The following is a 27,045-nucleotide window of genomic DNA, read 5'->3' on the forward strand; positions in this document are numbered from 1 at the left end:
GTGTGTGTGTGTGTGTGTGTGTGTGTGTGTGTGTGTGTGTGTGTGTGTGTAATCAAATCTGGAAAAAGCTTTTGAATAGAGTATCCACAGAATAGACTAAAACATAATCTGTATCTTATCTAAAAGTTCACTGCTTTCCCATATTTAAAAAATCTGTTTTAACTCAGTATTCTCCTCAAATGATATGCCTGACTTATTTCTAACCAACTGATCCATATATTCTTCAATCCAATATTCTACAGCTTTACAGCTGAACTCTGTACCACTGACTGTTAGTATATTATTTTATCTAAGATTAATACACATAAAGACTTAGGGTTTGGAGAGGAATGTTTTTAATCATGTTTTATGCTTGTCCAATTCACTGCACAGACAAGAGTCCTATAGGGGAAAATGCAGTCATAGTATTGATCTAAAGCTTTTAAGACTCTCTCAACATCTTTACTAAAATCCCAACACACATTGTGCACAGGGAAACACCTCTGACATTACTAGACTTCAGTTGGCACAGAAGATGGTCCTCTTCTCTCCCTCATAATGAGGTCAGTTTTCAGAAGGCAAAGCCATCAGCTTTTACCTACCATTCACCTGTAATATAAGCATCTCCACTTCATCCCCACGTAGGTCCACAAAGAGAAGCTACTGCCTCCAGTGGTGGCTATGGCAATCATCCTGGGCCCATTCTCCATCACCTGACTTCTAGGATCTGCCCTTGCTTCCTCTTTTGTGTCAGATCGCATTTCTGACCTCAAGACTTTTCCGTTTCTGGACCTCACCTCTAGTCCCCAGTGAGGACTTCACTGGAGAAACCCGCACGAGCCAGTTAATGCATGACAGGCACCTGACTTGAGATTCAGTTCCTAAGACTCTGTCCCCCCAAAGGAGAGCTTGGCCTTTTTTTCTGGGACATTTGCATGCACAGTCACTGTGCATTACCTTTGCTAGCCAGTCTCACCCAGCTCTTGGTCCAGTGCAGCACAAAGAACTAAGATTTTGTTGTTGGATGTTCTCCATACCCTGTACTTGAAATGACCCACTACCCTCCAGCCTCCTCTCTCTGCTCCATGGCTCATGCCATACTTGAGGTCTGCGCCTCCTTTTCTCAGCAGATATCACAATCTCAGTCTCAATCCTAGGATGCACCTCTGGATGCTCTGACTCACCCAGATCCTTTTGTATTGCTCTATCATGACAACAACAGCCCTCTCCTCTGCACAGTCACCCATGTGGACTTTCATCGGAAGCCAACCTGAATCATTTGGCTAGTTGTGAGCATCAGTTATTGCTGGTCCAATCTACTGTATCAGCACTAGTATTCCACCATTTCTAGCCCAGGCATGCCACCCAAGGCACTGACTGAAACCCCTCTCCTCTCCCTTTCTTTCTCATCCGGAGAGTTTTCATCTTTAACACACTTTAGCTCACTACTCTGTAACCGAGTGTAGCAAGCCAAGCTTGTGTGTTATGATACATGCTAACACTAAGGTAATCATTTAACCTGTCATAGAAACCAGGAAGATCTTAAAGTAAAATGTGGTCCTATTAATAACTCTGTCGGAGCAACAGCTTCAAACACAAACTTCCCCAGACAAGTAAAGTGAATCTAGACGTATCAAAAGTGATAACTATTCCATATTTGACAAGTACAGTAAGTTAATTTTTCAAAACTACGCTTAAGTATCTTTCCCAGATTTCAATAGCAAAGGGTCTTAGACCAGAGAAACGGGTCAGTGGGTATGGTGCTTGCTGTCTAAGCCTGATGGACTGAGTTCAATGTTCAGAACACACATCAAAGTAGAAGGAGAGAACCGAACGAAGTTGTCCTCTGACCTTCACATGTGCTCCATAGCATGCAGGTAATACCCTCCCCATGCACATAACAAATAAATAAACCAAAGAAGATATAGACCTTCACAGCCTCAAAAATGTGTCTGCTTATCAACTTGATTATGCTTTATCAATGTCCTATTGGCTGTACTATCTGGAGCAAATTTATTTATTTATTTTTTGTTTGTTTGTTTGTTTTTTCTTTTTCATTTTATTTTATTATTTTTTTTCAGTTACATTTTATTAACTCTGTATCCCAGCCGTGTCCCGATCCCTCATTCCCTCCCAGTCCCTCCCTCGCTCCCTCATCTCCACCATGCCCCTTGCCAAGTCCACTGATAGGGGGGACCTCCTCCCCATTCATCTGATCGTTTTATCAGGTATCTTCAGGACTGGCTGCAAAGCTCTCCTCTGTGGCCTAACAGGACTGCTCCTCCCTTGGGGGGTGGGGAGGCCAAAGAGCCAGCCATTGAGTTCCTGTTAGAAATAGTCCTTGTTCCCCTCACTATGGGAAACCAATTGGTTACTGAGCTACCACAGGCTACATCTGAGCAGAGGTTCTAGGTTACATTCATACATGGTCCTTGGTTGCATGTCAGTCTCAGAAAAGACCCTGTGCCCAGATATTTTTGGTCCTTGTGGAGCTCCTATCCTTTCCTCATCAGACTAACTCCCCTTCTTTCTTATGATTCCCTGTACTCTGCCAAAGGTTTGGTCATGAGTCTTTGCTTTGAAAACACTGCTAGTTAGAGTCTTTCCAATGTGCTCAGTAGACTCCTGTCAATGTTCAATGCGCATCCCATCTGTCTTTCAAAACGAGGATTGATCATCTTACCCCATGTCCACTCTCTTGATTATCTTTTTTAGGTGTATAGATTTCATTATGTTTATTATATCTTATAGGTCTATATAAGTGAGTATATACCGTGTTTGTCTTTCTCCTTCTGGGATATTTCACTCAGGATGATCTTTTCTAGGTCCCACCATTTGCCTGCAAATTTCATGATTTCCTCCTTTTTGATTGCTGAGTAGTATTCCATTGTGTAAAAATACCACAATTTCTGTACCCATTCCTCCGTTGATGGACATCTGGGTTGTTTCCAGGTTCTGGCTATTACAAATAAAGCTGCTATAAACATGGTTGAGCAAATATCCCTTTTGTGTACTTGAGCCAACTTTGGGTATATACCTAGCAGTGGTATAGCTGGGTCTTGAGGAAGCACTATTCCTAATTGTCTTAGAAAGCGCCAGATAGATTTCCAGAGTGGTTGTACCAGTTTACATTCCCACCAGCAGTGGAGAAGGGTTCCCCTTTCTCCACAACCTCTCCAGCATGTGTTGTCCCTTGAGTTTTTCATTTTGGCCATTCTGATGGGTGTAAGGTGATATCTCAGGGTCGTTTTGATTTGCATTTCCCTGATGGCTAATGAGGATGAGCATTTCTTTAAGTGTTTCTCTGCCATTCGATATTCCTCTACAGAGAATTCTCTGTTTAGCTCTTTTCCCCATTTTTTAGTGGGATTACTTGGTTTGCTGCTTTTCAGCTTCTTTAGTTCTTTGTATATACTCGATATTAGTCCTCTGTCAGATAAAGGGTTAGTGAAGATTCTTTCCCAATCTGTAGGCAGGCATTTTGTTTTGATGACAGTGTCCTTTGCTTTACAGAAGCTTTTCAGTTTCATGAGGTCCCATTTATTGATTGTTGCTCTTAGAGCCTGTGCTGTTGGTGTTCTGTTCAGGAAGTTGTCTCCTGTGCCAATGAGTTCTAGGCTGTTCCCCACTTTTTCTTCTAACAGATTTAGAGTATCTGGTTTTATGTTGAGGTCTTTGATCCACTTGGACTTTAGTTTTGTGCAGGGTGATAAACAGAGATCTATTTTCATTTTTCTGCATGTGGACATCCAGTTGGACCAGCACCATTTGTTGAAGATGCTGTCTTTTTTCTGGAGCAAATTTAAATTGAAATAATTTTCCACAGCCCAATGCCACCTCTCTTCGTAAATGGCTTAGAAACAGAAGTATGCTGCATGCAATTTAAACACCATTGCGTGCCATTTCATATCATTATTTCTTAGGTAGCTTTTTCATTTGAAAATTCCCCCTCCCCCCCGTGATAACACCCTGTTCTTTTCCAGATGTGATGAAAGAAAACCCACTCATGTGCTACCTGGTGAGTTCTTGGCATAGGCTGGCTGAAGTTCTGCTTCCATCTCACTGAGATGTAAGGTTCACCTTCCTGAGCCTTCTACCGTTATTACTGCCTTAGCGCCGAAAAGACACTGCAGTGAAATCTAGGCTGAGATTATTGCTCATGTGTCTTAAGTGATTGACAACTATCATCTTACTTTATTGTCAAAACAAACCTATGAAGTAGACATAATTAGCCTCTACTGTATAGAAAAAGAAATGGAGACAGAAAAATACAGAGCATTTTGCTCAAAGCTCTCCAGTCACTGACTGATAGATCTAGGATTTGGTCTAACTCATCTGAGTCCCAAGTTTAAATCCCATTCATTAGACTAAACTAATATGTACCGTAAAAACCAGAGACTTTAGAGTTCTTGCGAAGGAGGTCACAGTCTGCAAGATGTACAGGCTACATGAAGGCCAAATGGACAAGTCACCATAACACATTCTTAGACCTACTACATCAAAACTATGTGATGCTTCCTAGAGAAAGACAGGTAATATCAATGAATATCAATGAGGCATTCATTCTGATCAGGAAAGCCTGACCTCTGTGAGTTGTTGACGGTAACATCTGAGCTGTCTATAAGCAATGAATGACTCTGTGAAGAAAAGAAGAAAGGCAGTCAATACCATCCCAGCCCTGAGTTGGTGGAGAAGGTCACTGAGTCAGGGAAAGGCGGAGAAGAGTTGAGATAGTAAGGGCTCCTATGCACAGGGATTTTACTCTCTGGATAATGAACTGTCCTTGAAGGTCTGTACCCATAAAGTGATAAGATCTCTGTTTGACAGATAATAACTGTGGCAGTGTGAAGCACTTGGGTGAAAGAGGAAAATGGGAAAAACTCTAAGGCCAATTTGAAAACCCTTTATTAATTTGAGCCACATGTAATAGAAGCCTGAAACAAGACCATCATAATGGGACCAGGAACCCGCGGAGGAGGAAGATGGGAAAAGGCCTTTCAATCCATAGGCTACAAAGGAAAAGGTGAGAACTTAGGGCAGTGGTTCTCATCCTTCTAATCCTTTTTAACACAGTGCCTCATGTTGTGGTGACCCCCAACCTTAAAATTATTTTTGTTGCCACTTCATACCTGTACTTTTTGCTATTGTTATGACTTGTAATAGAAATATCTGTGTTTTCTGATAATCTTAGGTGACCCCTGTGAAAGGGTCATTTCACCCCTCCCAAAAGGGTTTCGACCCACAGGTTGAAAACCAATGGTATAAGGAGAGCGAAAAGAGCAAAGAGTTCAAAGGACTAAACACAGGGTCTTAGGACACACTGGCATATAAACAAAGTTGGTGGAAGTCACAGAACTGATTAATCCCAAATTGATGCGCAGGGCATGTGCTAGTGAAAACATCCTGTATCTTTTTTCAAATTAGCTTATACAGGTATCTTATGTGACCCTAAGATCTGTGGAAAATAGTTCAGCACTCAAAGCTTTAAAAAGTATTCTCTGCTAGGTCAAGTATAAAAGCATTATTCTCTAAGGAAACAAGTAAGTGTGTAAAAACTGCATCAATGAGGTTAAGCAAATGCCTTTATCTAATGTTTGAGCACTCACTCATCTTTTAAGAAGCTGCTCTGAGGGTTGTGGTCTTGCCTTTCCAGGATGTGTATTGTATTTCCCGGATGGATGTGTATTGTATTTCCCGGATGGATGTATATTGTATTTCCCGGATGGCTTTGTACTGCATTATTTTAGGGGGAAAAAAAACATTCTCTTTTCCTTTTTGTGACAATATTCTGTCCTGTTCTACATGTTATGTCAAGTCCAGAAATTCTTGGCATATACTGACGTGCTGCCCAGGTAAGGAGAGATGTAGGCATACCATGTCAAGCATTGTGGTAAAGAAGAGAGATAAAAATGCAATCAAAGCCAAAACACTCATAATGTATTATCACAGCCAAGAGGCTTTGTTGGAGATCTCAGCTAGCACACAGCCTCTTAAAACATCCAAACCTAAATCTTGAAAAGATATGAGTTACTTTTATGAGTTAAATTTACTCTGTCAATTTTAGATAAGACCACAACATACAGCCAAGGGAGCCTCTATAGTCTCATGAAGGTTGCTGCTTTTTCTATTGTTACTAGAAGGAAAGATGCTTGGTGAACACACCGGGGATACCCTACAATGCCAAGTACACTGCGCCTGTGAAAAGACTGCCTGCGTTTAGAGCACATCCCAGCTACTGAGCACACATGTGACCACAAACCTGTAAGTTACCGCCCACCGCTGGCATCAAAGGTTTCTAGTCGGTAAAACAACATTGTTTCCCCAACACCACAGACTCTCAAATGAAATGTGTAAAGTGCTTCATAGCAGTGCCAGGGCCACTGCTTAATGACTATTAGACATTACTCTACCAAACGCAAACAACAAAGGGGCAGACATTTGGCTTGTGTACGGACACATCTCATCTCCACAGCACACTCTTCTTCTGAGTCCAGACACAGGCCCAGAAGGATCCTGCACCTGGTGCCAAACCAGCTAATGCCACTGACTCAGGTGATGCCCGAGGCATGAAGAATGGACACAGTGATAGTGCGAACGTAAAAGCATTCTCTAACGATGCGTTAAGGCAGCTGCACGTGCAGGCACTGTTGGTGGTTTTCACGTGGGAGGTGAGTCACTTGACAGATACAGGCTGTGTTTTGGCAGACTCTGACATGCGAAACTCCCCTCTTGCTGGGAGCCTCCCATGTATGTGTTTAAACTTTGACAGAGACCTTGTGAAATACCTCCTCTGAAGGAGGCTGCTGCTTACATTCCACAGAGGTTTGTCTATCAAAGGATCTCTTGCACCCTACACACCACATCTCTCTTCCTTATCCAGAGCCTATTTTAAGTCAGACGGGGAAAAGCTCAGCGGGATTTGTACGTGGAGTTTTAGACAAGTTAAGGCAGGCCTCGTGGGAATTAAGCCGTGCACATCACATAACATTTTAGATTCAGCGATTGGTTAAATACCTTCATCAGCCAAAATTACTTAATATCTGTAACAGGCTGGGCCTGAGTGATGGAGCTCAGTAGCTTTCATCCTTAGGAAGAGCATAGTTTTAATTGGTGTGAAAGAGCTATAGGCTAATAATTATAATGTAATGTGGTAGGCTTGTTGATATCTGGATTTTCAAATGATACATAGAAGAGACTAGGAATAAATTGTGCCGGTCCACTGTGCTTACCTTAACAGTTCTGAATAGCAGTTGCCTTGAGTTTGCTACCTTACTTTCTTATTATGCAAGGACAAATTCCTCCCATAGAAATTATCTCACTTTCGACAGCTCACCCAGGCCTTTTGGTTTGGTTTGGTTTGCTGGGTCCTGGGAGTGTATGTCTGATTTAGGTATAACTGCTCTGCTAAGGTACCACTGTAGCCATCACTCATGATAAGAAACTGCCGCACATGTAAGAGTCTGTGGGAGAAAAGGTCAGTGTTAAGAATGGCCGATCAATATACAATTTCTGCCATCTAATGGTTTTGCAAAGTGATTTGCATGCCTCGGGTAAATCCTTTACATTTAAGTATAAAGAATTCAAGTTATGGAAATAAACAAATATTTCAGGGTAACAAGAAACAAATGCACGTTACTGCTTCATTACAACTGACAAAAGAAAATTGTATCTCAGCACTGAATTTTTAAGATGTAATGTTAAGACACAATGCCAATATTAACTTGAATAGAAGCAAGGGATGCGTAGAGGAAAAAAATCAATACACTTCTTTCCTAAACTACCCTTAGGAAAAAAAAGTTGTTGGGTTTTTTGTTTGTTTGTTTGTTTTTGTTTTTTAATGAGTTGTGGGGAGTAAAATCAGAATGACTTTTGGGGAGTGGAAAGAAATAGCATGCAAGAAGTTTAGAACGCTTTAATGAAATTGTGGAGAAAAATTTAAAAAAACATAACAAAAAGTCTTCAATCATGAATAACACAGACAATGATGTGAGGGGTGAGGGGTAATGCTTGTAATCATTGGGTCAAAACCAGCTTGAACTACAGGGAAAGGCTCTGTCTCAAAGGCAAAACCAAAAGTGAAACAAGACAGTGTGAATACATCAAGGGACTGAATGAAGTGGAAGAAACAATGAGACACCATCCTTCTTTGACCTGAATGGGCAGTTTCCCAGGGAAAGGACATCTTAGCCGTTCACACAAGGACAAACAGTTATTACCTGCTTGACTCTGGTAGAGACTCATGCTATCTCTGAAAATTGATTCATGCATTAATAAAAATAATGTGTCTTACCGGGCCTGGTAGCTCAGGCCTATACTCTCATATAAGGCAGAAGGATCCTAAGTTTGAATTCTGCCTGGGGCATATCTGTCTCAAAATGGAAAACAAAAACATGGTGGGAGATGCAGGCAGCTCTCTGCAGTCTGTAGCATCCATCTTCAGGACCATAAGCCAAATATGCATCTTAAGTCAGTGGTGGCATTGTCTTCCTTCTCTTCTCTCTGGGTTAGGGACATTGGCATGACATAGATGGCCCACAAAATGAAACATGATTCTTCATGTACAATTGTCACTCAAGACAGACACCACCTTAATATTGAGGCTTGGGAGGAACCACAAAGCAGCATTATGAAATATTCAGCACTTTTACTCTCTCATCTCATCAGGAATTGAGCCCTGGAATATACTTGGAGGGTAAGGTTGATGGTGTTTTCCTCAGTAACACCCCTTCTCTCTAAATAGCCCTGGTTTCTATTTAAAGGAGGGACCAAACTGAGTCTTACCCAGTCTTACCCAAGTAAGACTTGGGTAAAACCAAGTCTTACCCAGCAACAAGTTCCTTGTCTCTTTGTGTTGTTACAGTACATTGCTCTTGCAAGCAAGCAATTGCAAAGTCAGGCTGTGCTGAGATGCCAAGGAAGGGCTATGTTAACTCTTTCTGGTCATTACAAGTTTGTGTTGCTCAGAAATTGACAAAAGCGTAAATCTTCAAGTGCTCTCATGCCCTCTTTGAAACCAATGCATTATATTCTGTGGACTCAGAACTTATGGAGTCGCTTTTTCTTGGCTATGATGTATTGATCGGGTTACTAAGTTGAGCTGTCACTCTGTTTCCTAATCGACAAAATGTATTTTATAAAATGTTTTCTAAATTTTTTCATACTTCTAAAAGTCTTACCCAATCATGAATCTTTAGGATGCATTTTCTCTTCTACAGCCACATGAGCAATAATCAAATATTGGTAAGTTAATTGTATTTGTTTGCTGTGACATATAAGCTAACAAGTAAATGATGATTTAAAACTTAATCCTGGATTAAGACTCTTTAGAGGCCTGGAAGGATGGCTAAGCTGCTAAGAGCATTTGTTGCTTTTTCAGAGGGCTGGGTTCGAGTCCCAGAATCCACATGGTGGCCCACAACTGTCTGTAACTCCAACCTCATGCCCTCTTCTGGCCTCCATGGGTACCAGGGATGAATGTAATACACAGACATACATGCAGGCAAAACACACCCATGTGAACTATAATAAGCCAACAAAAATTTAAAGACTATTTAGGGATCTTTAAGTACCAGGAGAAGTTAATTTTTACTAGATTCAACGCCATGACACTAAATCATGAAGCTATGACTTGGTTTGTTGAATTCCATCTGGCCTACTTAATATCCAAGTCACCAAAGGACAGCAGTTTCGTGTCATTTGAATTGTCAGAACTGGCATCCATGCTGTACAACTGCCTCCTCGCGCTTTTTCTCTGAGTCTGTATTGTGATTACTGCTCTTGTTGACCCAGGGGAGGAATGGAGAGTGGTGTAAGATTTGGAAGTCAGAACCTTGATCACGAATCAAGAGGAAGCGGCGGCCTGGTGCAGCTTCCCCTGAATCTGTCCAAACATCTAATTGTTTGGAGCGATGCCACGTTTTTCCATGCTCCGAGTGCAGATCTTTAATCAGCCTTTAAATTAAACGTTTAGAGCTGTGTCGGTCTTGCAGAAAAGCTTAGTGAAAAAAATACAAGAAAGTTGCCACATACCCTCATAAAGGCAAGCACAAACAGCTTTCACGCTAACACTGCAGGGGTATGTTTGCTACAGTGAGTCTGCTGTGACACATTGTACCTAGAGCCCATAGTTACACAGAGGCTCACTTTTTGAATCATATTTTGTGCAAATGTATAATGACATGTATCTGCCCACCAGTAGAGTTTCAAAGAGGCAAATCTTCCCCTGTAACACTGTATCCAACCTATCCATTACACACACACACACACACACACACACACACACACACACACAACATAAAGCCTGGGAAACACTGATGTTTTGATTTCCCCCTTAATCATGCTTTTCATAGAATGTATAGTATTTTCACATGGGTGCCTTGCACTAAATAACAAGCACTGAGTTGTCCTTTGTGTCCCCCCCTTTTAAATATGTTTTTTCAGGCACATGTTTTGGGGAGGAAGAGGGTTGTGTATGTGAATACCAGTGTGAGCATGCCATCACACCTACATGGAGATCAGGGAGGTGGTCCTCTCCTTCCATCATGGGTTAAGGAATCAAATTCATATGGTCAGGTTTGCATGGCAAACGCTTACCTGCTAAGCCATCTTAGAGGCCCTGTCCATGCCTCATCACACTAGACTTGTCATGTGTTTCTAGTATGGAGTAATAATCCATTATTACAAGTCTGGATGTTACATGTTTACTCTTTTCTATTCTTCTGTTAATATACATCCTAATTGCTTCCAAATTTCATACACACAGTGAAAAAGAATAGCTTTGTTCACACACATACACACATAGAGTTTTTAAATTTTTCAATTTATTTAGGGAAATATCAAAGAATATAATCACTAAATCTTACAGTAAGGGTAAATTTAGCCCTGTAAAAAACTGCCAGGTTGGTCTCTTGCATTTCCATCAGCAGTATATTAGCATCCCCAGTGCTCCACATCCCCACCAGGACTTGTCAGTGCTTTGGATTTGGCCATTTGGATCGTCAGCCCAGGCTATCTCACTTTAACCGGTAATTCCTCCATGACCTCTCTCACGTGCCTTTCACGTGGGTCTCTGTGTCTCCTTTGTTGAGGCATCTAGTCAGGTCTTTCTTTTATATATGATATATATATATATTTTTTTTTATTTTGAGTTCTAAGAGATATCTGTATATTTTGAATAAACGGTGTTTATTAAATGTGTGTTTGCAAATGTTTCCCCTCAGTTGGTAGCATGTCTCGTCTTTCTTTAAACGTCTTTTACAATGCAGAAAATTTCAACTTTAATGCAGCCTAGCTCCAGGTATTGCATACTCAAGATCACGTAGTTTTTCTCTCACACTACCTTTTAGTAATACAGGTTGTTTCTTTTTCAATTTTTATTTTTATGTTTAGACCTCTGATCCATTTTTTTCTCCAAATTCAAAGGGGAGCAAAAGGTTTGTATCTAGCCTTACTATTTTACATACGGATGTCCAGTTATTTAAGACCATTTCACTTTTTATTATTTAGGAAATACTTTATACCAATTATCTGTAATCAAACCCATAAAGGTAAGACCTTATATATTTAATACAGTATGTATTACCCCCATACAAATATAAAAAAAAGTCCAGTATGGCTGTTCACTTCTCTTAAATGCTAACTTGGCACAGAAAACCAAGATAGTTTTTTTTTTCCCGAGTTGACAGCATAGCTAATGTTTCCAAAAATTCAAATTATATATCCAAATATTCAAATTATGTGTGTGTGTGAGAGAGAGAACAGCTGTGACCATTTCTTTGCTTCATCTTGGTGCCTTTGCTCCTGTATAAAGGTCACCTGGCTACACATACATGAGTATGTTTCTGGGCTCCTTACCCTGTTCCAAACACCCCTTCTTTCATAAATAACACGCTGTCTTCATTGGCATCATTTTATCCTAGGTCCTTAATTTGGATAGTACCAGACCTCTAACTTCAGTTTTCAATGTTGAGTTGGCCATTCTTGGCCTTTTGTCTCCAGGTAAACTTTAGTATCCGTTTCTCAGATACCCATGAAATAGCTTCACTGGTAACGTTATTAAGATTGCATTGGAGCTGTTCATCAACACGGAAAGAATCAACCTTTTGACAATATTGTCTTGTTTTCTATGGAGTTGTTATGTCTCTCTTTTACTTAGCTATTCTTTGACAAACCTCATCAGTTTATCGTTTCATCATATATAATGTGTGCTAAGTTTTTTTTGGGAGGGAAGGAAGGAGTTGAACTAAGTGTTAAAATGATCTGAGCTTTACATCCTGCTTGTTGCTATTATCTAGGAGAGCACTTTATCTTGCTTTATTTTGGTTTGGTTTTGAGTAGTAAGGATTGAACACAGGGTTCTGTGAATGTTGTGTGTGCTTTGAAATTATCACTATTATTATTTTATGTATATGAGTGTTGTGCCTGAATGTATGTCTGTACATCATCTGTGGGTCTGGTGCCCATGGAGAAGAAGGCATCGTATTCTCTGGAACCGGAATTATAGGCAGTTGTAAGTCACCATATGGATGCTGGGAATTGAACGTTGGTCTTCTGAAAAAGCAGTCAGTGCCCTTAACTGTTGAGCCATCTCTCCAGCCCCAGCAACTGGCTGTTGTCTATTAACTTTATATTATGAATCTTTGTTTAATTTTTTTTCAAGGTTTTGATTTGGGAGTGTTTTTGGCTTTCTTTTAAATTTTCTACATTTTTTTTGCACATTCATAATATGAGCTGGAAACAAAGATTTTTTTCTAATATGTGTATCTTTTTATTTCCTGTCTGATTGCATTGCTAGGACATGTAGTGCAAGGCGGAAAAGCAATGGTAAAGGGTAATATTTTGTCTTTTCCCTAGTCTTATTTAAAAAAAAAAACAAAAGCTGGAGTTTCTCATCATTACATACAATGTTAGCTATGGGATTTTGATAGCTATTCTTTACTAAATCAAGATGTTTTTTGCCTATGTACTCCAATTTGGGGCATGTTGGATTGTGTTAAGTGAGTGTTTTTCTATCTTTTATAGCATGTTTTGACATTTTCCTTCTTTAGCCTGTTGATATGACGAGTTGCCTCAATTAATTTTCAGATATTTAATTAACTTTTTACTTCTTGGATACAACATGTTTTAGCTTTCATCTTTTCTTAGATGTTCTTGCTTGTTTTGTCTTGTTTGCACACTTGAGATTGAACCTGGGGCTTTGAATATGTTAAATACATGCTCTGCCACACCTCCACTCCTAAACCTGCTAAAGTTTCATGATAACTTTCACACAGACATGCACAAACACACACAAACATGCAGATATACACACACATCATGCACACACGTACACATACACAAATACAAACACGCACATGCATGCGCGCATATACACACACGTAGAGTTATGCGAGATATCGGTATATTTTCCACTCTTAAAATATAATTTTGAGTTTTTGTTCCTGAGGCAGTGTTGAGTTCACGCTCCTGTGTAATAGGAAATATCATTTTGATCTGTTTCTCAATAAAAGAAACCTTTAAAAAGTATATGGAATTCCCCCCACCGAAAATAACACAACAGATTTTGTCCTATTTATCCATCATTTTAGACAGCAACCTCTAAACTTCTGCTTTTTATAATGAGAGAATCCAAGTATTGAATGTGAATCTCCCTTTTATTTTAACAAGAAAAAAAAACTTGCTTTGGAAACTTTGGTCATTTCCAAAATGTTTTTAGAGACCTTGTTTCTTCTTTTCAGAAAAGTTTTCCCATGACCTCTCTTGTTAGTGGAATGTGGCATCTAACACTCTGTCATAGACATTCAATGTCTTATAAATGTATTTGAGTATTATTTATGCTTCTAACTAAAAGCCAATGTTCCCTTTTCTCTATACTTCGAGTCTCACATAAGTATATTAATTCATGTTTTCCAAGGACTGTCTGAAAATACTGAGAATCTTTCTAAAACTTCTTTTTCAAGAAATTGCTTTTGTTATATCTAGAATACAGTAAGGAGAGGTCTATCTCTTGGCATTACAGAACTTCTTGTAAATTTGATACAATAAAATTTGATACAAGATTTTTTGTTTGTTTTTAATTTTTAAGTGTATGTGCTCATGTGAGTGTGTGTGTGCCTGGCAGGGGCCAGAAGAGGGTGTCAGATCCATAACCAAATAAGCAACTAAAAAATAGAGAAGTTCAGATACAGAATTATCAACAAAACAATCGTTTTCTCTTATTTCTCACTTGTTAACATTTTCTGTAAGTGCTTTATGTAATCCATGCATATTTACAAGACTTCACTGAGAATTTCCTAACTTCTTTTGTTAGTTAGTGCTGCTGAGGGTGGATCCAAGGCCATGCACAAACTTAGCAAGTGCTCTATTATTAGGCCCCAGCCCATAGCAAACAATTTTCTAAAGCCAAAAAAAAAAAAAAACAAAACAAAACAAAACAAAACAAAACAAAAAAAAACTGCATTGATCTTCTTGTTCTTGAAATTTGGCTTTTGGCATCTATATCTGGATTCTAATAATATAGTGATCACTCCCTTAGTTATATTTTTCATGCTAGTACCAAGGATTTATAATTTTTCCTCAGACTTCTGTTCATGTTTACAAGTTTGCAATGCAATGCACTGGAGCTGTGGCCAGGATAAGACATAGGAGGAAATGATCCTCATGGGACTTTGTCAAAGGCAGGATTAGTAGAGAGAGAAGGGTTATCGCCATCCTTTCCAGCGTGAAGAACAAACTAAGCAAACAGGCCCAGCGAAGATTGGCAGTTTAAGCAGGTCTTAAATGTTTTAAGACCTTTCCCCATACTTTTCTACCTCCCCACTTAAGCTTCTGCATTTTAATGCTGAGTCCTTTACTTAGAAGGAACAGAAATCTATCTAAATTAATTGACATAAAGTAAGTCATTTCTCAAAAGACAACTAGATGACCAAAAAATTGTCAGCATCACTAATGAGGGAAAAGCAAACTAAAACCAGGATATTCATCACCTTATACCTATTGAAGTAGTTATTATTATTATTATTATTATTATTGGCATAAAGATAGAAGATGTTGGCAAAGGTATGAAGAAAGGCACCCCTTCCACAGTAATGGTGGACATGTAAAGGAGCACAACCATCATTATAGAGCCCATTATGGATGTCCATCAAAAAATAGGACTGGAACAGCTACAAGATCCAGCAGTTCCCCTATTAGAGTATATCCAGAGGAAATTATATTTATTGAAGCAATATTCACATTCATTATGGCATAATTCACAATTGCTCAGACAGAGACCTAACCTAAGTGTGCATCAGCCTAAGAAAATATGATCCTTATATACAATGAAATACTCATTAGCCATAAAAGAACAAATATTGTTATTTGCCAAAACATGAAGAATATGGAAGATATGATGTTATGTGGAATAAGCTAGGCAAGCAACACAAAATGGTAGAATCTCACATGGGTATAATAACAAGTTTGTCTTATAAAATAGAATGGTGGTTACTAAAGTTGAAGTGGTTGAGAAGTACTGGTTAGAAGACCACAATTTTCAATTAAATAGGAGAAATATATTCCAGAAATCCATTGTACGATGCAAGATAAACATACTAAAATCTGTACACCTAAAAAAGTTAAACAAGAAGGAGGACCCTGGGCAAGATGATCAATCCTCATTCACAAAGACAAACAAGATGGACATTGGAAGAGGGAGAAAACAGGGAACAGGACAGGAGCCTACCACAGAGGGCCTCTGAAAAACTCTACCCAGCAGGGTATCGAAGCAGATGCTGAGGCTCATGGCCAAACTTTGGGCAGAGTGCAGGGAATCTTATGAAAGAAGAGGGAGATAGAAAGACCTGAAGGGGAAAGAAACTCCACAAGGAGAGCAACATAACCAAAAAATCTGGGCCCAGGGATCTTTTCTGAGACTGATACTCCAACCAAGGACCATGCATGGAGATAACCTAGAACCTCTGCACAGATGTAGGCCATCCACAGATGTAGCTCAGTCTCTAAGTGGGTACCCTAGTAATGGGAACAGGGACTGTCTCTGACATGAACTTAGTGGCTGGCTCTTTGATCACCTCCCACAGATAAAGACAATGCAGCCAGTCCTGATGAGACCTGATAGGCTATGGTCAGATGGAAGGGGAGGAGGACCTCCCCTATCAGTGAACTGAGGGAGGGGCATGGGAGGAGAAAAGGGACACTGTTGAAGATTGGTCTAGTGGGTGTTACTGGCTTTTAAGATCTGTTTACACCTATCTTTGTTTTGTAAACCTGCCTATGACATATCTGATTGGTTGATTAAACAGCCTATACCTGGAGAGGGCAGAATGAGGAGATGTGGCTAAGGTTCCTGGGCTTGAAGAGAAGAGAGAGAATCACATCACAGATGGGAAGAGAGGAAGAAGGAGGACACCACGGATGGGTTATCCTGGAGAAGAAACCACAAGGGGCTAGGAGGAAGGACTCCAATAACAGCGTGAAAAGACCCAGATGAAGAATAAAAGCAAGTATTTATAAGGTTATGGATGGAAGATAGAATGGTTTAGAAGGATGGCATTGGATCAGGGCTAGGAGATGGATGGTGAGGATATTGAGACAGTGTAAGTGAAATATCTGCCCAGCCCAAGGTAAATAAGGCAATTATAAATATAACAGGTGTCTGTGTCTTGTTATTTGTGATAGCAGATTAAATAATACCTCCCTCTGTGAAAAAACATAGGGCTAATACTAAATATTAAATAGCCCAACAACCATTTTTTTTTAATTTACTACAACAAAACACCATGGCCAAAAAGCAAGTTGGGAAGGTAAGGCTTTATTTTGCCTACACTTCCAAATTAATGGTCATCAAAGGATGTCAGGACAGAAACTCAAAAAGGGCAGGAACCTGGAGGCAGGAGCTGGCACAGAAGCCATAAAGAGATGCTCACTGGCCTCTTCCTCACAGCTTGCTCAACCTGCTTTTTTATAGACCCCAGGACTACCAGCCTAGGAATGGCACCATCCACAATGGGCTGGGTTCCCCCTGGTAAATCACTAATTAAGACAATGCTCTACAGGCTGGCCCACAGCCTCATCTTAAGGAGGCATTTTCCCAATTGAGCTTCCCTCCTCTCAGGTGACTACCGTTTTTGTCAAGTTGACATAAGTCTAGCCAGCACAGCATCTATGGAGAATATTTTAAGAATCCTGCCCCCGCCCAAATATTCAGGTCACTAACTCCTTTGCCATTTGACCTCTCTGCCTCCTAGCCCATTCTTTCATGGCGCTTCCTCTCTCATTCTGCTCCCAACCCCCCATCTTCCTTTGGTTGACATCGACCAGAAGCTACTAATACTCCCTGACTCCTCTAAACAGCCAACATTTGTTCATTTCCCACCTTGGTCAGAGGTGAGGGAGTGATCAGAGAGGAATCTCTCCAGGAATCCTCGGACACTTATATCTTCAAGATTGCAGAGCAGGATGGAAAGACAAAGAGATAGGTGCAAAGTGATTAGCAAGAAGTGGACTCACCAGCACGACTTTAATGAAGTACACATGGGCCCAAGTTTTACCCACTCTCACTCTGCAGAAAGAGAACAAGACCTTTACAGGCTTCCTGATTTTGCTACCAAAGGTCAGTAGCATGGGTAGAGACAAGCCTTTGCCTTTGCCTGGGCCCTCTGGCCTACTCTAGGGACCTCTTAGCCCATTTCACCTGCACAGTCTCCTAAATCTGTCCTCATTTCCCAGTATGTAAACAACAAAGAAAATTCGTGTCTAGAGCTGAGTAGATGTCTGTTACCACCTCTCTAAGAAGCCTAGAAAGCTGGTTACTGCTTGCTCCAATGTAGCTTGCTGACTTTTTTTTTTTTTTTTTTAATTTCTAGCATGACTGCAAAAACCAAGAAGGGACACTAAGAGTTAGGCCATGCTAGACCAGCTTCAGGGGTGACCTCACCAAACTCCATCTGCCTGTGTTCTCAGGCACTTCACTTCAAGAACCATATGGAAGGCTTCTGGTCTGTCTCTAAGAGGAAGGAAACCTCTGTGTGTTCAGGTCACATGATGAAGAACCCCTCAACACTGGCTTTACACAAGCTGGAGAAATTACCAGGGCAGAGGATGCAGGTTTGTCTCAACACAGGAAGCCTCCCTAGAAATGCAGCTGTGAACAACTTAACAAAACTGGCAGCAGCTGAGATATGCTCGCACCTGACAGACAGTCCCAGTGCATGGTGTCAGGACTCTCTGACTCTGACTTTCTCTCTCCCTCTCTCCTCTTCTCCCTCCTCTCATACACATGCCTGGTGCGCGTCTGTAGAGTGGGCTGGGCTTGGTGCTAGAGCATACGAAACCTACAGAAAGGAAAAGCTGCAAATCCTGCTTGCCAGGTCAAACTGGTAGGAGGTTCCACGTGACATCCTTAAGCCAGCTAAACGGAGCTCCCTTGGAAGCTTTATTGACAGCCTCCATCTTGGCTGCTATGTCAAGTCAACACAGCACCAACAACTACTAAAAGCACCGGAAGTGTCACTTAGCTTCCGCCTCTGGCATCCAGAAGCCCAGGAAGCTCCCCTGAAGGCACCATGCCCACTGAGCCATGATCCACAGGCTTCCCCATGGCCCTCCTTTACAGCCAACACTAATATAATTCACAAATGGTATACTCCACTTAACGCAGGTGTGTTAGAGCTGCATGAATTTGGGTCTGTGCCTTCTTTTCAGCATAAGCTGTCAAGTGCAAAGGCATTTCATTCAATTTCACAGGCCTTCCCCTCTCCTAATTTGCTGGGACTTGCTGCTTCCTGTAAACTAGAACCATTTTCCCCAGCTTCCTGGTTGAGGAGAGGGTGGAATGCCTTCTTTTTCAGCCACAAGTTCATTCTTATTTCCAAAATCCATTTGTTTAGTTGTTTCAATCCATGTGAATGGTTAATTTGCTTATAAAAGTATCCCAAATTATATATCCCAAAGCAGTCCATGCTGAAACTACTTCTTCCTGATCTAAAAATTTCTCTAAGAGCCCCTAAGTTTGCCTCTAATTTTTCTGATGATTTTTTTAATATCTCCTGTAGTCTGTTTAGTCCCCCGAGAGTCCATATTCCAATGCCTCCACTTGGGCTATATTCTCTCTTCCACATAGCAAAACGCAGTCACAGCACCTCCTCAGAACTTCAGTTGTCGAACTGGCTACTCATTTTATTTTGTCAAGAGGTATGTGGTTATTTTGCGCTGTATTGACTTTTCTTGGCCGAACAGATGAAAATCAGGGAGGTCTCAGGAGCTAAAGAAAGTGAAGAAGGTTACAGCCCACCCCATCCCCATTCTTTGTGTGGAGTGGAGATGAGGGAGGTTACAGGAGAAGGATTGATTTTTTTATCATTAAAAAAAAATTAAAAACAAAATCTCAACCTGCTGCAGTAGCTGCTAAGCCCTCTCAGGCTCTGGCTATTTTGCTGAGTTATAGTGCCTGGAGTCACTTTTCTTTTCCTCCTTAGAAGATGGTGCTGATCTTCATTACAAACACACAGAGCCAACCTGGTTATTCTCTTGAAGGAGGAATTCATCTCTGTCTGAAACAAACCCTCACCCTTCAGCAGAGTCCAACTGTTTCCATTTGTTTAATTACAATGCTTATTTTTACCAACCCCCAGGGGCCTGTCAGGGAGAGGGAATTTTTAGAAATCTAACAAATAGGCAAATCTGTCCTTAGTTTACAGACACAAAACTCCTGTTTATACAAAAAGGAGAGAATATTTATCACACCTGCACATATTTCCATTTCATCCATTTAAATGTATTCTGTGGAGAAATAACCTGATTCTCGATATGTTAAATTACAAATAGAATTTTATGTGAGAGAATTAATGTACATACATGTCAAATTTTTTCCATAATGATACTTAATTTTATTTTGATGCATTAAAATGGCTTTAAAATGGAAAGAAGGTTTTTTAAAAAGGAGGGAGGTAGGCAGCGGAGCCTCGAGGCACAGTGGGGTAGAAAATGAGTGGAAGGCAGGAGTGGTGACTGACCCAGCAGGACTCTGATGCAGGAAACTATGCAGGTGATGTTATTAGTGAAGTCTTCCAGACGGCTCAATGGAAGAATAGATACCAATCTTACCCAAATTTTTCATGGGGGGAGACAGGAACATATCCCACTGCGCTTATGAGGCTAGCATAATCTAGATAACAATGCTTGACAATATTTGAAGAAAGCAAAGTTATATCCCAATCTGTTTCAAGAAGAGAAATACAGCAACAAAACATTGAAATGGTTGGGCATCATATGAAAAAATGATCTTGGCCCTTAATTCACATTCATTCCGAATGCATTATTGATTGAACAATAAAAGCATTAAGAATAATAAAGCTATGCAACATGAATGCAAAATATTTACCAATCATTACAAGGCAGATGTTTCTTAAATAAGACATAAAAATATGGACAGAGAACGACAACAATAAATTAGACTATATTAAATAAAGCAGGCTTATAGGATAGCACAGAGAAAAGGAAATGCTACAGAAAGGAAGAATTTTTCAATACATATATCTCCCCAGACACACTCAAAACACACATGAATGTCTATTACAGGTCAGCGAGATAGCTCAGTGAAGAAAGGCTTTCCTCACCAAAGCTGATGACCTGAGTTCAGTCTCTGGGACCCACATGCTGGAGAGAGAACAACTCTGCAGGTTGCCCTTTGACCTCTATTTTCATGTGTATCCACCCCCACCCTCAAATCGATAAGTGTAAAAACAAAAATACTGCCGCAAAATGAGAAAAGGTAAACAAAAATTTAATAGGCAAAAGCCATGGGAAGACATAAAGGGGGATACACAGAAGTTCAACAAAATCTTTTCAAATGTCTTCAATACCCACAGCCAGTAGGAAAGTGTAAACTGACACCTTGAGGATTTTCTGACGGATTTTCCAGACTGCCTAATGTGGGTTTTAGATGATAGTATCAAGAGTCAGAGGGACGTGGAGCAATCAGAGCTCATGTACAATGATGTTTGGCACAAGCTTGTGGGAAAGTTAATTTGGGAAATCCACTCAAGTTAAGAAATGAAAAACCCCCATGATCTAGCAACTCCACTTTTAGGTACTTACCCCAACAGAATGAGGTCACTTGCCCTCTGAAAACCATATCCAAATGTTCCAACAGTACTGTATATCATATGTATGTTGTAGCCCCCAGCTAGAAGTAACTCAAATAGCTATCAACAGAATGGATTAGTTAGGGCAGATTTATATGGTGAGGTATTTTGCAATAGGAGGAAATGAACTATGATATGTGCAAAAATATTGATAATTTCACAGAAATTATATTGGGTTAATAAGTTAGCCCAACAGAATACAGACTGTATTCCTACACTGAGCATTACAGTTTTGTTATTGTGCTGCAGTGACAGAGTACTCCAACCGAAGCAACTTGGGAAAAGGTGCTGATTTGGCACAGGCTACAGTCTATCACCAGTTCTATGGAAGCCAAGGCAAGAACTTGAAGCAGAAACCATAAAGGAACACTGCTTATTGGCTTGCTTTTGTGGCTTTCTCAACTTGGTTTCCTGTACAACCCAGACACCTGCCAAAGAGTGAATCCACCAACAGTGAGCTGTGCTTTCCTACATCAATCATTAATCAAGAAAATACCTACACATAAGCCTACACATCCAGACTGATGGAAGTAATTCTTCAGTTGAGGTGCCTCCTTCCTAGGTGACTCTAGTTTGTGTCAATTTGGCAGAAACTAATCAGTACATTCATGCACTAGGAAACCACTCTATCTCTGAATTTCACCAAGGCCTAAGTTTTCCCTTTAATATTCTACTATGTATCTAGTTCTAAGAACCATTAGTATATCGAGGCAATAATCAAGATCTCTGTCATGAGGTGATCTGGCCATGTTCTCTTAACTCCTAGAGTTGTTTACTTATGTGAGTAATAGTCTATTCCTTCCACTATGGAAAAACATTTCACTCATGTATGCTGTCATATCATCTGCGAATGGTGATACTTTGACTTCTTCCTTTCCAGTGTGTATTCCCTTGATCTCCTTTAGTTGTCTTAATTGCTCTACCTAGGACTTCAAGTACTATGTTGAAGAGATACGGAGAGAGTGCTGCCCAAGGTTTTTAAATCCCTGACTTCACATGCTCATACAGTACCTTAATCCTATGTGACAAGATAAAGTAGAAATGTGCTAACATTTTCTGCTCTGTACAAAATGCATAGGGGATTAATTAAGAACAACAAAACTCAAATCGTTGCCAGTGTAAATGAAGGAGGTATTTCCAAGCAGTAGGTACTAGCAATCAAGACACAGCTCAGAGAAGGACAATGGGTAGACTTGAATGTATCTTTGTATAAGAAGGATTTGAATATTCAAAGCTGAAGTTCCCTTTTGTTGGCACTGATAACTTTTCTAGCACAAGGGAAGTAAAAAGTATTAGTGATAAGAGCCACCAGAAATAATCAGCTTTATTTCTGCAAGTTACATTGGAGAGAACCTCTGCATTTTTAAATCTTTTCCAATTTTCCACACTCTTTATGTGCTTCTGAACTCTCTCTCCTACAGGCTATCTCCCTCTCCTTTTCTCTCTCTCTCTCTCTCTCTCTCTCTCTCTCTCTCTCTCTCTTCCCTTCCAGTCACCCCCTATCTCCTTCTCTCTATGTATCCTTCCCTTCCTCCATCTTCCCTCCCTCTCCTTTTCCCTCTCTTTCTCTTTCTTCTCTTTCTCCCTCTCCCTTTTTCTTTCCCTCCCTCCCTCCTCATTCTTGCCTCAGCCCTTCAATGGAGTCACTGCCTATCCCAAATCTTCTGTGGCTTGGGGATGTGTTTCTCTTGCTTGTCTACATCCTGGTCTGGCTTCTGTTGGTTTTTAGCCCTTAGCTTGAATCTTATGTTTTAATGCCATCCAGCGACACTTTGGTTTTACATACTGTTTTCTCATATTTCCCACTGAAGCTGGAGCTAACAGTAAACCTTCTTTTGCCTGTACTCCACCCTAATGCACAGTCCTAGTCTGTCTCAGCGTTCTATCAATCATTGGAGCTAGAGGCCTCCAACCTGCTGGAAACTGAGCAGCCAGGTTAAAATCTGCTCCATTACCTGTGCTATCCTGGCATCTCTGGATGCCGAAATCAATCTGCCCAAGGGCAGGCAGACACAGGATAGACACACACGTGTCAGATAGTGACAGGGCTGTGGGACAAAGCCAGAGGTGCTCACAGTAGTCCATGAAGGCTTTCCTGAGAGACAGAGGAGACCACCAATGAGTCCATGAGACCAATGTAGACACAGCCACGAAAGAAGCCTTATCCTTCAAATGGAAATGCAGACACAGATATCATTTAGACCTTCTCTGAATTTGTGGTCCAGAACATGGGCCCAACCTTTCCCAGTTGCTTTGAAGAGCATCCCCAAATCTCACTAACCTAATACTGTGATCTGTGCAGAAACTAAAACAGTTTTAGCAAGTTTTTTTTTTAAATCAGGGAAATTGATTTTAATACAATTCTTTGGTGTACATATAATTTTACCAGTTATTAAAGATAAAAGTTTGCACACTGGTGAGATGGATATGCTCATTTATATTTTTTAATTTTTAAGACATTTTATTGATTCTTTGAGAGTTTCACACTATGCATTCCAATCCTGCTAATCTCCCTGTCCCTTAATATCTGCCTTTCGCTCTTGTAACTACCTTCCTCTCAAAATAACACACACACACACACACACAAAAATAAAAACATAGCACAGAAAAAAAGATCTCATTATGGAAGATACAGTGTGTTACACTGTGTCCCACAGTATATTCTTCTGTTCATACATTTTCTCTTGCAAATGTTCGTAGCAATGAGTCACTTGTCTGTTCAAGTTTTCTGGCTTGTGTGACACCATCAGTATTGAAATCCTCACTGGAACTCCTGGGCCAGCTTTCCTCACTTTCACACCCTTGGGGCTGGCTCACCCATGCCTTTACCATCAGTGCCAGCTCTACTGTGTTGACTGGGCAAGGTGCAGGGCCTGCTCTCCTGGACATTACAGCCAGTGAGGAGGCAGGGCTAGCTCTCCTGCTCCCATGCCCACAGGGCGAGCTCTCTTGGGATGACAGGGGGTGGGGAGAGGGAGAGCATTAGCTCAGATCCAGCTCTCACATCCTCAGGGCCTGCTCACCTGTGCCCCTGCCACCAGGGCCAACTCTGCTTTGCTGTCTGGATGAGGCTGATCTCCCCAGTGCTGCCACTGATGTGAGGTGGGGCCAGTTCTCCAGAGCCCTAGCCAGTGAGAGTCAGGGCAGGTTCCTCACACCCTCTGGACATCCATGTGGTTCCCAGCGGCTGCCCCAACCGGGGACCTCCCTAATTTCTCTAGTGGTAATATGAGCCATGGACATCAACACTGACCCCTGCCACACCATAGCCACAGACTCAGACATGGCCTTCAGTTGTAGCTCAGGCTGGTACCTCACCTTCTCCTCAGGAGGCAGAGCTAGTCACTCACAATAGATTATTCCTCTCCACTTTCGACTTTCCAGTTCCATTATCTCCCTGTAATGCTCAAGCTGCTCTACTGCTCTTTCTCTCCCATCTGTCCACCACATACTTGCACATTATAGTGGCTCCAGAGGCAGGCTGGCCACACAGCTGGCAGACCTCTGGTGACATCCTCTGTCTGAATTGCAGGGCATGGTGGCAAGCAGGTGTCTATGGCCCACCTGTGCTGTGGGGCAGAGGGCAAGTCTGTGAGCATCTTTCCCACCCACCCGTACCACATGGCATGGTGGGACCAAAGTCTCTGTCATTCTTCCTCCTTCTGCCCTGTGATGCTTGGATCTGATTTGATATTTGATTTGATTTTGATGTGTCCTAAGCATAAAACAGCTGCGGCCACCAAGCCAGGCATCACTCTAGGGTGAACGAAAGACTGCCACCTGCTGTGCCCCTGACTGACATAAGAACAACACTACCAACAAGATGTCTCTTTGCCCATTGTCAGGGGTGGGGGATGCCTAAAACACTTTATTAAAAATGTAATTTTGAAAAAGAAATCTAGTTTGATTGTCAAGAAGTGTTACACCTGAGAAACAGCTTTTGAAACAAAATGGTATACCTTCACTGCTAGTCTAAAAAAATCACTGAGTGTTATTAGGGAGAAAAGGGTTGAAAGGAAACCATAATATCATAACTGTGCTTGACCTTGAGCCCTGCATTAGGTATTGCCTTCTGAGGCCAAGCCTGATATCAGAAGTATAGACACCATCTCCCAGACAGCTCCTTAGTCATTTACTATCTTCTGAATTGGGGCCAGAATCCCAGAAATGGGTAGTTTTAATCCCATTCTAGGCACTTAAAATCTTTAATGACTGAAGTTAAATATAATGGGTATTTTTAAATTCCTGCTTTGGAGATATCAATGCCTGTCTCTCTTGGGCTTTCTTCTGTCCTATCCTAGAACTAGTTACCAAGTTAGCACTACTTTATATTTAAACAAGAACTGTATACTTGTCCACCTAGAAATAGGGTTCATCAGAGAAGCAAAACTGATAGAATGAACACACACACACTCACATATATGAAGGGGATGTTTTCACTTTTTAGATTTATTTGTGTGTTTGTTTGTTTGTTGAGACAAGGTTTCTCTGTCCTGGAATGTTCTAAGTAGACCAGGCTGGCCTCAAACTCACAGATACCTGCCTGCCCCTGCCTCCTGAGATCTGGGATTAAAGGTGTGTGCCTCCACACTTGTCAAGAAGGAAATAGTTTAGATTGGCTTGCTCGATACAGTGTGCATAGTCCAACAATAGCTGTGTTGTACTGAGAGGCCAGGGACAATCCATAGTTTCTCACTTACAGGGATGGATGGCTCTGCAGCTCCAGTCTGGCACTGGAGGCCTGGAGGATTCCTAGAGAGCTGCTGTTCTCCTCAGTCCACATCAGAAGTCTGAAGAGCTGGTTTCTGACGTTCAGGAAAGGGATGCCAGAGCACAGCCAGCAGAGTTAACAACAACACAGCAGATGAATGTACCAGTCGGATTGGGGGCGGCCAGGCCAAGGCAAAGATTCTTTCTTCTATCTCCTTTTATCGGTGGCCACATGCAGGGTGCATCTCTTCACTTCAAACAACTGGATCAAGAAAATCTCTCACAGCTTGCCTTTTAGCTGATTTCGGATGCAGTCAAATGACCACCAAGAGCAACCGTCAGAGTCAGTAAACCAGGAGAGCAGCCTAAAGGAGCAAGAGGTCCATAGGACCAAGTGTGGATGTAATCAAGGACACCAGGGTTTTGCTGGTGACTGGGAAACAGCTTCTATGCATTAAATTCTCTAACACTACACTGTGTTCAGTGGACTTCAATCCCAGTTGCAGCAAAGGAATATTAGAGCATTTCTAATTGTCATATATATATATACATATATATATGACAATTATATATATACACATATATACAGCTCTCTAGGAATCATATATATATATATATATATATATATATATGTACGTTAACTTAATGACCCAGCAAAAGTTCCACCGTGCAATAGTTCCACAGGCTGAGGACGAAGCCTTTAACACGTTGGCCTCTGGGAGACCTGTAAGATCCGACCTGCAGTGCCCACCCTATTATAAGTATCCAGACAAGGAAGGAGGACTCTAGAGGTCCTCCTCTAGAGGTCTGAGTGTTGCTCTGAACATTAATACATTAATACCGTTATTTAGTATTAAACGGATTGTTGGGACTCTTCCTATTATCCAATTAAGTTGATTAGAATAAGCCAAATAATGTGTTTCTTTTTATTAAATTCATAACTCCCTCCCTAGATTACTTCTACATTAGCATTTTGTCCCTGGTCAGTAAAACTGACATCGCCCAAATTGTTTCATATTGCTTTCTTTCCATCTCCTGCCTGTTCAAACAAGTACAAGCTCCTTGATGTTAAAAGGAATATATGTGAAACCTTAATTCTATTGCCTTTAGTGCCTGGCACAAGTGCATTGCATGAAAAAGTCCCTAGGAGCCAGATAGTTCAATACGATTCTACAATTTAGAAGGGCTAAAGCTGTGCCACACATTAACCCAAGGG

The 27,045-nt window shown here is 41.0% G+C and overlaps 1 long non-coding RNA gene and 1 other non-coding gene across 2 annotated transcripts in view; both read right to left on the reverse strand.

The window, feature by feature from the left end:
* LOC129672894 (uncharacterized) overlaps nucleotides 1-27,045 on the reverse strand; it is a 79,562-nt gene that overhangs the window by 20,579 nt on the left and 31,938 nt on the right. The gene's annotated exons all lie outside the window — the stretch shown is intronic.
* LOC129672907 (small nucleolar RNA SNORA48) lies at nucleotides 24,826-24,969 on the reverse strand. Its single transcript, XR_008719586.1, has one exon. It is a non-coding gene; the product is annotated as a small nucleolar RNA SNORA48 (small nucleolar RNA).

Source organism: Psammomys obesus, unplaced genomic scaffold (assembly GCF_907164565.1).
Source record: "Psammomys obesus unplaced genomic scaffold, mPsaObe1.curated_primary_1811, whole genome shotgun sequence".
Lineage (NCBI taxonomy): Eukaryota > Metazoa > Chordata > Mammalia > Rodentia > Muridae > Psammomys > Psammomys obesus.